We start from the raw sequence: 14,133 nt of genomic DNA on the forward strand, positions 1-14,133 counted from the left end.
TTTGTTCTTGGTATTATTCTTGTTGATGGATAAAATTAATTAATTGGCATTTTGTTTTTGTTGACTATACATATCTTCTCTACAATATTTTTTACTTCAAATCCTTACAAAAATACAGACTTCAATTCTTATTTTTATCTATCTCTAACATGACTTCTTTTTCTGACACATCCTGAGAGATCAGAAAAAGCCCTAGAAACAAACTCTTACAATAAACGAATAATGTGAATACTACACACCTTACTGAAGCCTAAATCTTAAATGTTTAAGCTAGTTATAAACATGGTTTTCAAATAAACCTGATTAGTTAATGATCCATTTGTAGATTCTATTTTGAATGTCTTCAAATTTCTGCCTGGCAAGTAAGGGGCAGTCACATATATGCGTCCCACATCCTCTCACAGCTGTGGACTCTTACAGGACTGTCACAAGGCCAGTAAAAGGTGACCTCAGCAATGTAACAACAAGGGCACTTCAAAATCTTTCCAAAGAATTTGTCTTAGAACACTTGAATTGGGGTATATAAGAAGGCATATCACAAGTGCTTTGATAAAATAACTCCTGTGAAGTATCTATACATTTACAGAGAAACACTTTTTGTTTGTTTGTTTGTTTGTTATACCTCAGTACAGCAAATCAGTCCTTGAGTGCAAACCACGAATCCTGCCTCAAGTGATTTTTTTTTTTAAACTGTGAATCTCAGAAGCCTCCAAGTGATAAATAAAGACTTTGTAAAACAAAAACAAAGACAACTTTATCACTCACTGTTAATAGCCTTTTGCTAAGTTGTTTTTGTTTATTTAGTTGAGCTTTTAATATCTTTTTTTCATTTTCCCTATATATAAAATAAGAGATGTTGGTTACTAAGGTTCTTACCAGCTAGAAAATATAAAGTTCTGTGATTTGTGTAGACTACAGAGCAGCAGATTTTACCTCTGTATTATGCATGTTTAATTTATCACATATTTAGGGTAAACTCATTCTTACTCAAAGTATAATATCTATATTTTTCTAGAAATCCCTTCATTATTTAAGCATATGCTTATGGAACATATTGGAAACTACATGATAAGATAATGGAGGTAAGATAGCATAAGTGAAATTCTATACTACCCATAGACCTTTAGTAAGAAAGAGTAGAAACTTCTTTCATTTAGTATACTGTGAATTATAATTTACCAGTCAGTATATTTTTCTTTGAATAAACTACCATACAGAGGTTTTATCTTTCTTTAGAGGATCTTAAAAAGCCTCCCTCAATTTTCTGTGAATTTTTCTTTTTTTTTTTTTTTCCTGACAGTACTTGAATTCAGCTCTCATGGCCTGGAACATGCACTATAATAAAAGCTTCTTAACAAAAATATTTGCCTTTAATCTCTTCTATTTCCAATGCCTTTCATTCAGCCACTGAATAAATCCTTAAACATTGTTCTCATGGTGTCAAAAATTTAACAGTCCTTCATTACCTACAAATAAATTCCTAATCAAGAAATATCATTCAAGACCCTTGCCATTTGACTCTAGGTTACCATTCTTTCCTCCTTCTTCACACTTCTAATACATGTTTTTAGCTGTTTAGTCATGCTCGACAGCCTTTCCATTTTGCATGTATTTCCACCTGTCCATAGTGTTTCTTTTGCTTGTATCACCTTCTCATTTCTAAAACTGAAGTAATAAGGCCTCAATCTCATTGGATGACCTTACCTCATACTGCAGAGAGAAAATAGGTGTAATTGTTTAAGGACTAACCCCTATCATATTTACCAATCTATATTTTCTTTATTACATTTGGGTCATTAAATATGGTATTCAGGTTCCTATACAAATCCAACCCCTTTCCATACACTGGAGCCCATTCTTTTTTACTTTCTCAAGGTCTTTGCTTCAAAGTTATTCCCCTTCTTGTCTGAATCATAAGTTTCTCCCTCCCTACTGCATCAGTATATCAGCGTGAAAAATACAACCCATTTCTGGTACACGGTTTGCAAAGCTCTGCATCTAGTCTGGTATATGATTCTAAGCTTCCTCAATCATATATTAAATTTTCTCAATACAGTAGTTTATATCAATGAAGCACATGATGATTCCTGTTAATTGAAAAGAAAACTAAAGAGACACATAGCATATTTTACAATTGGAGAGGTTTATTATCACACAGAATAAGTGAAAAATTATGTGGCATAGTAAACTACAAAATGCTGGCATATAATTAAAAGGTAAATGTTGACATAGAATTTTCTGATCATAAGAAGAGTAGATGTAGCGTTTGATGGGTAGTGTGGAAAAATGAGATCCTTGCAATTTGGCAAGTTGACTTTCCTATATACCTTGTTTAAGAACTATTTTACTTAATAATTCAATGATTTTCCTAGTAAAATAATTTTCTTCACTTGAGTGAAATTCTCATGTGAACTTGAAAATTTACAAGGAGGAAATAATGTATAGTGAATTTTCATCCAGACCTCCATGTTCTAAATATCTGGACAACAAACCATGTCTAAGGATAAGAGGGTCAATCTTTATGTCAACAAATGATAAAGGTAAAAGCATGACTCACATATAAATACAAAACAACCACCTGTCAAAGATCTTATTTTACTCAGTAATTGATAAGGAAACAGTAAGATGCTAAAACTGGTTCATTAGATTTCTAAGAATAGACATATATGTAGGCAATCAGGAATACTAAAATAAATTTGCTAATCTATGCAAAACTGCTCAATATCAAAAAGAAATTAAAAGGTGATATTTGGGATTATCTCTACCACCCTGGGGGGTTGGGCTGGAAATCAATTGCATCTCCACCAGACACAATTAATTATCATCTGTGTGAACAGGAATGACTTGCATCACCATGAGCCTTCCAAGTTAACTTCCATCTGTACAGAGTTGTATAACAGACCAGTAAAGACAATGAAAAGCGTACATCCCCATAGAACTAGATTGCCCCCAAATGTCCACTAGCAACACCTTGTATTCCACAGAGAAGACACCCAGTAATCATTTACTCATTTCAACGCCTTTCACATTTTTTTCTGATACAAATATGTTCCACAAAGGAGGCAGCCTATAGAGACTTAACTACGGAAGATGACAAAAAGAAGTCAAGTCTGACATTTCCTGGTCTTTAATGCCCAAGTAGACATACATTTATCAAAATAAGACATCGATCTATGCTAAATTTGCTATAAACAGAAGCAGACTTCTGGACTGGAAATTTCTTTGATGATACTTCCTTCTACTTCTGTTTATATACATGCTAACAGAAATATATATTACTAATTGAAATTACAATTCAAATATAACTAACAAATCTCAATTTTAGTGGTCAGTGTTACTAATTTTTAATGTAAAATAAACATCAATACTACATTTCTTAAGGAAACATTATTTAAGAATATATAGAAAAATCCATGATCACTCTTGTCATCATATTTATTTTGATATCCTCAAACTTTGAAAACACTAATTTGTCACAAACTGTCGGTACAGACAATAAGATCTAACTTTACTTAGAAATCAGAGCTTTAATTAGTTCTTTTAATTCTTTTCTGATCAGACTCCAATGAGATAAATCTGAAAAAGTCTTATGATAAAAAAAGCGAAAGATTTATTTCAGTTTTTCAAAAATTATATCATTCATTGGCAACATTCAAGTAGTTCCCAGCTGAGAATTCTATATTATTTTCCATGGATTTTCCTTTCAAGTCAAAGAGAAATCTCTCATTCTACTTCCCTTTTTGCCTTTTCTAGTAATGTGAACCCTTTCATTGGGCATTAACCTCCCTGAAACCATTAAGCCCTTTGCATTAATTCACAGTGAAAAAGTCTAGATGGTTCACTGTTGAAAAGGTCCATATCTGTGTTGTATTGTTTTTCCATCAGGATTATTAATACTATAAGAAAATTGCTCACAAAGGCATCCTCCTCCTTACTGCATTTTAATAAGCTGCTTATGCTAAGCAGGTATCTGCAATCGTTGTGTTGCTAAGAGGGGTACACACATCAATCCAAGGGATAAACAGGTGAATGTGCTTCAGCTGAGTCATTTACATGTCTCTATAAAATATGTATGACCAAATTTACATATCAATGTAAATAGCAATAGTTAGATGTTCCTTTTGGCTCGTCCTGAGAGATAATAGGAAGAAAGATACTAGGGATTTAGAAAGATTATCCTGAAATTCTCATTAAAGCTATACAATACAGGTGGGAAAGTAAAATGCATGCAGATTAAAAAGAATATTCTAAGCATTTTGAACTCTAAAACCACTCAGAATTTCTCTCAGGAGCATACATTTAATGTATTTGAATTTTAGGTCATCACTTTGCAAAAAGTTCAGGCACAGATTACTTGAAAGTTCTGAGATTTACATAAAATTGGTAGCAGTGTTAGATGTTATTCTATGGAATTCAGGCTATGGCTTTTTTCTTTATATTGTACAGGATATTTACTATGCTCTTAGCCTGAGAGATACCAAAAATTCTCTCCAGAATTGGAGAAAAGTGATTATAAACAGGAACTGGACTTTTTAACTTAGGTGTACAAAGAGCAATATACTCTTACTCAGTACTTTCTGCTAAAGCTTGTGAGAAATGCAGACTCTCTGACTCTTCCCCAGATCTAAAGAATCATGATTTGCATTTAACAAGATGCCCAGGTGATCCATATGCATATTAAAGTTTGAGAATCACTGCTTTAAATGGATTCAGGCTTTCCGCCTTGCGTGACTTCAACCCATCCTTCACGAAATGAGTTCTCAATGCTGAGAAACTGCAACATTATTACAGTCTATTCTAATATGAAAAAATTCTCAAACGAAAAATAATTGAAAACTATGGCTCAATACTGCGACCATATTGATTTTACTAAAAGACACACTAGATGATCTTTCTGTTTGACTATGTATAATTGTTTCCACTATGTCTTTAAAATAAAATCCAACCCCTGGTATACAAGACCTATAATGACCTGGGTACAGCCCAAACATGTCACAATCACATATAAATTTTGTTCTCTAGACATAGTAAACGCTTGCAGTTTTTGGAACTCCTACTGTCTTTCTAGCCTCGGCGTTGTTTACAAACACGTTCTTCTGGCTGGAATGCAATAGCCACCTCTGCCCCTCTTTCTCCATCTGATGAACCTTCTATCAAGTGTATGCATTGTGAAGCCCTAACTTCAAACTCTCCTTACTATACATTTCATTTATATTTCTATGAGATCCCCCTTTGAAACTCCAATATACATATTAATATACATGTGTATGTTCAAATTTGATTCACACTGTAGACATAAAGACAGGAGAGTTATTCCATTTATCTTTATATCCCTATGCCATAGACATAGTAGACTTTAATATGTGAAAGAATGCATGAAAGAATAAAAGAGTATTCCAAATGGCTTCCAGTTTTTTATATTCATGTTTAGTCTTAGCATGTCATGACAATTAGAAATTCATGTACAGTATATACCCCATTGATAGAGGATCTGAATATTACCTTGAAAGAATAAACTCTCTCTGCTTTCCCACTCTTAGAGCCTTAAAAAACATAAGAAGAAAGAGAGAAAAAGATGCATCTGGTTTATATCACAGATCTCTTATCTGTACAAGAATTTGGAAGTCTATTATGATAGAATATCTAGTACTACCCGAATGCTGGTTTCTCTGTTATTCACAAAATACCTATTACCTTCATAAGCAATACAGTTATCAAAAGAAAAATCCAAGTCTACTTCCTGAAAAATGTAAAAGAATGCATGGTTAAAATCCTTTGAAGGACTCTTTCAACCTTGGTATTATATCATTCTATAATGAAATTTAGGTAAGCAAGTTGCTTTGCATAAACAAAATAAATACAGAGAGAATAAAAAAGAGTAATGTTAACAGCACAAACTCATTTATTTCTATAATATCCTAGAAATATTTTGGAACATCTGAATAGATATAATTTTCAGTAGTTCATGACAAATTACCTTATTGCAATTGTCTATATCTAGTTATATTATTATTGGTTCAGTGTAGAGCCCGTATGTATAATTTAGAATGCGAGAAGAACCAATGGGATTTCTACTGTTTCTTGGAACACTTAAGTCTTCTCTTTAGCACATATATTCATTTTATATCTACAACACCTTCTATTTCCTTTAACAGGCTTACCAAGTGTTATATTTACTCCTTGTCTGGTGTATTTGTTATCTATTGATTGCATACAAGCAATTATGAGAACTCTATGAACAATAAATTTTTTTAGCATGAGGATAATAATGGGATAAGCAAAGGAAAGTGGGTTGGATCTGGAGTATAGATTTTACATACTATAGATTTTACATACACATAGTAAAAGTGAGAACAGAACCTGGAGAAGGAGATTGATAGTAGATGACAATATAGAGAATTAATATTCCATGCAGGTCTGACTTTCACATGCATCCCTCCCCAGCTAAGGGGATGAAGCTTGATGGAATCTGGCTTATCCATCTCTATAGATCTAATACTAAGCATGGTTCTAAGTCGTGAATCTGAGGATTACTTTTCTTCTGCAGTTCTGACAAAGTAGCAGCTGTTATTTTCAACCATTGCTTTTCCCTATTTACTCTATTTCTTCTAAGTTTGGTATTAAATGAATCCCAGAATTTCTCAAGCTGTTTTTCAACTCTCAGTTTTTTTTTCTTAAAAATTTTCAAGTGGGATAATTTAATTGTGGTAACATTTATTCTTAAATAGGATAATTCTTCAGATTGATCTTCCAGTGTCCTCATTTGTTCTTTGTGTGCAGTATTTTCCTTTTCCTAGGTCTAAAAATAGCAACATGTATTTGTCGTAGTCTCTTCTTGCTTCCCGGGCCCCTTGAATGCAAGTCCCTTCATTATCTCTGAGACTCCCACACATTCTTATTTTGAAGCTATTACCTGATTTCTCTATTAATCATTTCCTTGAATTACATTTTTCTCTTTGTTAATTTATTTGTGTTCATTTTTTGAGGTCTGTTTTTTCCCACTTGTGGATCACACCCTGCATCACAATTATCCCATCTTCTCCTTGGACTGTGTTTGTAAGCCTTCCAGGCCTGGTTACATTGGCTCCTGAGCTGCAACAACAGTAGCAACCTATCTAGTTTGGGGCAATTTGGGGGTAATAGCTGAGATTTTCAGCGGTAGCAAGCATTGCAGTTTCTTGTCTACTTCTTTTTCTAAACCTGCTTTTGATTCACAGACAGTCCCCTTTCTTGTCTTGAGTTCTGTTTTGCATTAAATTACATGTTACTAAAACTCCTCGATGTCTTCCATGGGCTTTCTTGGGAACGCTTGGTGCTGCATCTTTAAACTACAAGCACAGTTTCAAGCACACAGTTTTTTAGACTTTATCGTAAAACTAGAAGTATGTAGTGTTTTAGTTTGGCCTTGAAAAATAGACGTGTGTTTCCTATTCTAGGATGGAGTGGGGAGGGGCAAAATTCAGTCAGAGGATCTTCCTTTAGCAATGCATGGAAGTTCGACGCACAAAATATATTCAGATAATGATGTTAAAATATCTTTTATATATATGTATTATATATACGTATATATGTTTTATATATACATATATGTGTATATATATGTGTATATGTATATACACATATATAAAATGATTTAAATGTTAATCTCAGCCAAAAAACAGCTTCACAGAAACATCCAGAATAATATCTGACCAAATAAAAATATCTGGGCACTGTGGCCAGCCAAACTGACACGTAAAATTAACTATAACAAATCCACCCTTGATCAGTTTTGTTTATTTATACTTTGTCCTAGAAAGAAGCTGTAGTTCTACACCTGTCCACTTTCAGATGGTACTGGCGTATAATGCAGAACCATTTGTAAACCTGGTATGAGTCTTTTTTTCCTTTATCAACGCAGCATGAGGAACTCCTCGCAAGGCCATAGGTGTGGGCTGGGAGAGAGAAGGTTGTGTAGCAGGAGTGGAGACCATGGGTTATTGGACCACTTCTTCATGTAATTTTCTTGTACCCTCAAGTCCTCTTAGGCTGGATATCATATATACCACTTGTATTTGATGATAGAGTGCTGCTCTACACACCCAACTTCATAGTTTGGTGAGGCAGGTTATACCCAGTTCATGATGGGCAGCTCAGATCGCATGGTAACTTGGTGGCCTATGATTAAGTGTTCAGTCTCTACTAAGGCCCAGTAGCTGGCCAAAGCTGCTTCTCAAAAGGACAGTAGCTATCCATAGAGGATGGCAGGGCTTTGCTCCAAAATCCTAAGGGCCTGCACTGTGCTGCACCTAGAGAGCAACAGTGAACAGCATCCTTAACTGTCACTAACATTTCGAGAACCATTAGATCTGTTTCATTGTAATGGCCCAAATGGCAGAGCAGCTTGCACAGCAGCCTGGAGACTCAGGAAAGAGTTGAAGTTCAAGTCCAAATGCACCGACTGGCAAGAATTTCTTTGCTGGCCTGTCTTGGTTCCATTAAGTCCTTCAAATAATAGGATGAGACCTACCTACATTATGGAGGATAATCTGCTTTATTCAAAGTCCAGTGATATAAATGGATTACTTAATTACTTAAATTCAGAAGTAATCAGAATTGTTCTTTAACAGGATAATTACAGTGGTGATCAGCAGAATAGATAAGAACATGGAGATTTTGAAGGCAAGGGCATTCTTGAAATACTTAAAGAATAAGTTAATAGGTTCTAGAGTAGTATTAAAAATCAGGATAGAGAACAGAAAGGCTTTATCCAAAAGTAATTACAATAAATTTGGTAAGGTCATTATGTATCAAAATATTTAATAAACATTTGGAATTAAGAAACTCAAACAGCAAGGTGGACCAAGAATCCAAATGCAAGCTGATTAATCATTCACACAGAAGTCAGAATTGAATCTATATTTATTTTTAAATCCTTGAATAGCATACATGTTCTTTTAACAAAATATTTAATTTTCATTAGCTTAAAATAACAAAGTGATGCTTGAAGTCACAATTATTTTAAAATTGTTAAACTTGAGACTCACATTGGGAGAAATTTGTACTTTGATGTCTGTAAAGAAAGTAATCCTAAACAGTCCTGAAGACAATCAGAAAGTTGGTATTGGGTGTGATTAATAATTAGATTTAATGATTAGATTAATGATTAATGATTAGATTTAGGTTAATATTGCCAACTTCTAAGTAGATTTAGAGGACTCCATTTTCTACAGTGAATATTGCATAATTTAGTTTAATCTAAAGCTGTTGTACTTCTATGCTTGGATGCATCAATCAATAAATCTTATATATATAGGAAAAATATTAAGTTCAATAATCATAAAAGCCAGTGGCTCATTATATGCAGCTGTTGCATCATCTCAACAGTCTGTTCAACTGTCTTGGAACCTTAAGATTGTAAAGGGCTTCAAGAGGTCATATTGTCCATCACCCTACCTCAGCTGTGCTGTACATACTGTAACAGTATTAGAAATTTAAGATGAACTCCTTTATACCTGACCAACCTCTTAATTTTTTTTTAACACACTGACTCCTATTTTCAATTGATGTTTAATGTGTATTATATTCACTACTTTTCCATTTTTCTCTCTTATTGGTTTAGGAAACTTTTAAAAAATCTTCACAAACACAGCTATTTTATTATGTTAAAAGTTTTAATGTTTTGATTTCCAACTGTCATCAGCAAAGTTTTAATATATTTCACAGACCAAAAAAAAATCACTCTGGTGTCTTTTGTTCGCTTCTTTTTACAAAGGCTGTCACCAATTTCTTCTGTTTTGTCAATTTTTGCAAAATGTGATTTAATGTTACCCTGTAAGGTAAAACTGCTGTTTCTTATATTAATGTACTTAAACAAAGTACAGATAAAAAGAAAATAAGATGACTTACTTTTAGTTTTTCAACAGTAGAGGTAATGGATCTAAAGTCCAATTACATTGTTTTCCCTTTCTGAACACAACTCCTTGACTGATGTGCTTCCCTGGATTGTAAAAAATCGTTATTCTTAAATGTCTTATCATAAGGCTTAATAGAGCAAGTGAGAGTACCTTGACATTGATAAATGCAGTTTAAAAAGAAAAAAAAAAAAAGAAGAGTCAAAATAAAAAAGAAAGATAAAAGTAGCTGCTGGTGCCAAAGAAAACAAAGCTGGTTTGGTGATGTGGATGCTATGCAAAATCTTTTTGAAGCCATGCCATCTTTTCCATAATTAGTTTTTCTGGAGAATTAAAATCCCGTTATCTTCTAAACTGCCTTAAGATTAAAATAATGGGGGAGGGAAAAATGAACTAAAAAACTGCCAGTATGAGAACTGGAGTTTAAAGGCTGAGAGAAAAAAATTAATTTTCTACATAAAAATAATACATGTGTTAACGATTTTTTCATGTCAGAGGAATGTTTTCTTACAAATACTTGCATTTACCCTTAAAATAGTTCTAAAGTTATCTTTTTCTGAGAAGAGGTACTGCCACTTAATGAGAGGGATAAACTTCAAGGGTTTGAGCAACAGCAAACTTGTGATATTTCATGTATTGAGGTAATGTTTGAAATGTTTTCTTTAACAAAACTATTTTAATTATTTTTGTCAACGTAAAGAGCATGTACATAGATTTTTAAAAATTATATACTACAGAAAGCTTCATAAGAGCAAGAGTCATGCTGTGACCCATTTCTTTGCCCATTCTGCTCCTCATAGGCAAATATTTTAAATCTTTCCAATGTTTCTTTTGCTATTTCAGTTCCTAATTATTGCACTCCACTGTTATTTTTGTCTTGCCAATTGTAGAGTTTTCTATTTAACACTTACAACGGGTGAGAATGTACCTCTTATATAGCCCACACCTATACTCTTTTACCCTTTCTCATCCTTCTGATATAACACAATTTAATTTTTTTTAATAATTTATTTATTTATTTTTAAACTAAATATTTCAGCTTACTTTTTTTTTTTTTAAACTTTGGGTTTATTTTATTTATTTATTTATTTATTTATTTATGGCTGTGTTGGGTCTTCGTTTCTGTGCGAGGGCTTTCTCTAGTTGTGGCAAGTGGGGGCCACTCTTCATAGCGGTGCACGGGCCTGTCACTATCGCGGCCTCTCCCGTTGCGGAGCACAGGCTCCAGACGCGCAGGCTCAGTAGTTGTGGCTCACGGGCCCAGCTGCTCCGCAGCATGTGGGATCCTCCCAGACCAGGGCTCGAACCCGTGTCCCCTGCATTGGCAGGCAGATTCTCAACCACTGCGCTACCAGGGAAGCCCCAACACAATTTAATTTTTTATTTTTTATTTATTTTTTTATTTTTGGCTGCGTTGCGTCTTCATTGCTGTGTGTGGGCTTTAGTTGTGGCGAGCAGGGGCTACTCTTCGTTGTGGTGCGCTGGCTTCTCACTGCAGTGGCTTCTCTTGTTGTGGAACACGGGCTCTAGGCACATGGGCTTCAGTAGTTGTGGCTCGCGGGCTCTAGAGCACAGGCTCAGTAGTTGTGGTGCATGGGTTTAGCTGCTCTGTGGCATGTGGGATCTTCCCGGACCAGGGCTCGAACCCGTGTCCCCTGCATTGGCAGGCGGATTCTTAACCACTGCGCCACCAGAGCTTGTAGGCTCTAGAGCTCAGGCTCAGTAGTTGTGGTGCATGGGCTTAGCTGCTCCATGGCATGTGGGATCTTCACGGACTAGGGTTCAAACCTGTGTCCCCTGCATTGGCACGCGGATTCTTAACCACTATGCCACCAGGGAAGCCCCAATCTCCCTGCTTCTTGATACAGTTCCTTTTAAAATTTACATTTAGTAAGAAATTTTTTCAAAAAAAATTTTACTATTCAATTTAAAATAATACTTATTATTAAAAAATCTGTTGTCCTTAGACCACAGCATTCACCTCTCTTATATAAGAGAAAATGTCTTATCTGTTTTTTCTGTGTAAATCATTAAAACCTTGATATAGATACAATAAAATATTATGGATGGTTGCTTCAATTATCTTTTATTTAATGAAGAAAATTTTGATGACTATCATAAATATTCTTAGAAACAAAAACTCAGTAACTTCTCAGTAGATACTGGAACAATATTTCTCAAGAAAATGTTCTGTCACAGCAAATACAGAATATATTTGTGAAAATACATGGGTTGGAGCTACCTATGCCCAATCAGTACACATATACAAATCTTGGGAATGGAAGATGAGAAAAAGGATGATTGGAGTGGTAAAAGAGATTCCTTGCACTGGGGAGCAAATAGTGGAGAAGCTAAAGTACATAATTTTTACTGCAGTTGATTTACAGACAGATTAGCATATTCCCCTTGGCTTTAGAGAGTAGTGTCTGAAAATACAAGGCTACATTGTTTTGAAAAGAAAGACCTCTTGAATTTTGAATATAAGCTAAAGTAATAAATACAAGAAAAAATTCACTCTGTGGAAGTAATGGTCCACACATTCATTTGTACTTCAAAACTTAATTTAAGCAGTATTTCATAAAAATTAAAATTTCACTCAAACAATAATACCTATCACTATAAAAAATACTGAGAAGGAAATAACTGGGGAAAATTTGCCATACATATGACAAATAAACATTATTTTTTTAAAGTCCTGTAAAGCTACATTGTACATATGTAAAGATACTTGCAATTATCAGTAATAAAAAAAAACAACAACAGGCCAGTTAAATAGATACCATTTCTCCTGATTGACACTTTAACCCACTTTAATTGGTGAGGGTATGTGGAAATAATCACTATCATATCCTATTGACCTTTCTAGAAGGCAATATGCATAAAAATTAAAAATGTGCATACACTTTGACCTAGCGATTTCACCTCTGGTGATTTATGCAAAGAAAAATAATTGGAAATGTACAAATATGTACAAAAATATTTTTCACAGTACTATTTATGATGTCAAAATAGCAATATCAACTAAAATGTCAATTGGAAAGGGTTTGGTTAAATAAATTATGATACCTCAACATAATATAAAGCTGGTTAACCATTATAAGGGCAATGACAATTCTTTATTAACCTATGAAATATTCACCACATAATGTTAACTTAAAACAACAAAATTATAAAATATTTTGGAAATTTGAGCACATTTTGGGGGGCAGGGGAGAGGGTATCTCATACCCATACCTATATAAGAAGTAATTCTGGGAAACTATGTAACAAATTATTAAAAGTAATTATTTTGGGGTGGTTAGTATGTAGGCAACTTTAACTTAAAATTGTTAATTCCTGTTTTCTGTTTTTTTAACATGAAAATGTTACATTTTTATCAGAAAAAAAGTAATTTTTATATTTTTAAAACACACACATAAACACATGAATGTCCAAATGTAAGAGTGCTTGAAATGAACTGAATCTGTGCATATTTGTTCTGCTTCTTTGATTAGTTGAAAGAAAAAGAAAACTTGAAATGTTTAAAGCATCTAATTAAAAAACTCATACTGGTTATTAATATTACATTATCAACTTTAAAGGTAGTTCACTCTACCAAACCATCAATAATAAGATGTCCTAAAGCATTTTCTTTTCTCAGTAACACAAGGCATGGTCTGTAAATAGTAATGAAATTCCAATGTGTTAATATTTAATCCATTCAAATACAAAAGTAAATAGATTAATAATATAATTTTTCTATGAGTGACTCGAAATTAATATAAACTAGATTTTTAAATGTTTTTTTAAAGCAGCAAGTGATTTAAAATTAATTGGAATCGGAAAGTTCTAAAGAATGACTTTATGAGCTCTATTTTGTAAATTAACTTCTATTGATGTAATTGACAAATATGAAATTTAAGCCTTGCACACAATAACAAAAATGTCTATATTATCCTACACATAAACTTAGCAGCAAAACGTCAAATTTCAAATTTATATTAGATTTATTGAGTTTTCAGAATTTTTCAGCTCCACTGAGTAACATTTCATTAAATTATTTGCCAAGCATCTTTGGTGCTGTTTCTTAAAATATTATTTTAAAAAGTGAATAGAGTTTAGTTGAACAAAGAATAACATTTTAAAATTTAAGCAACAGCAAGAAGTGGGAAAACTTAACCATCACGAATGCTGTTCTTTACTGTTCCTGCAAAGCCTCTGAGTCGTTCTAATTAGTAAATACATGTGCTTCCAAGTGTGC

This window comes from Balaenoptera acutorostrata, chromosome 5, assembly GCF_949987535.1.
Source record: "Balaenoptera acutorostrata chromosome 5, mBalAcu1.1, whole genome shotgun sequence".
NCBI classification, from domain to species: domain Eukaryota; kingdom Metazoa; phylum Chordata; class Mammalia; order Artiodactyla; family Balaenopteridae; genus Balaenoptera; species Balaenoptera acutorostrata.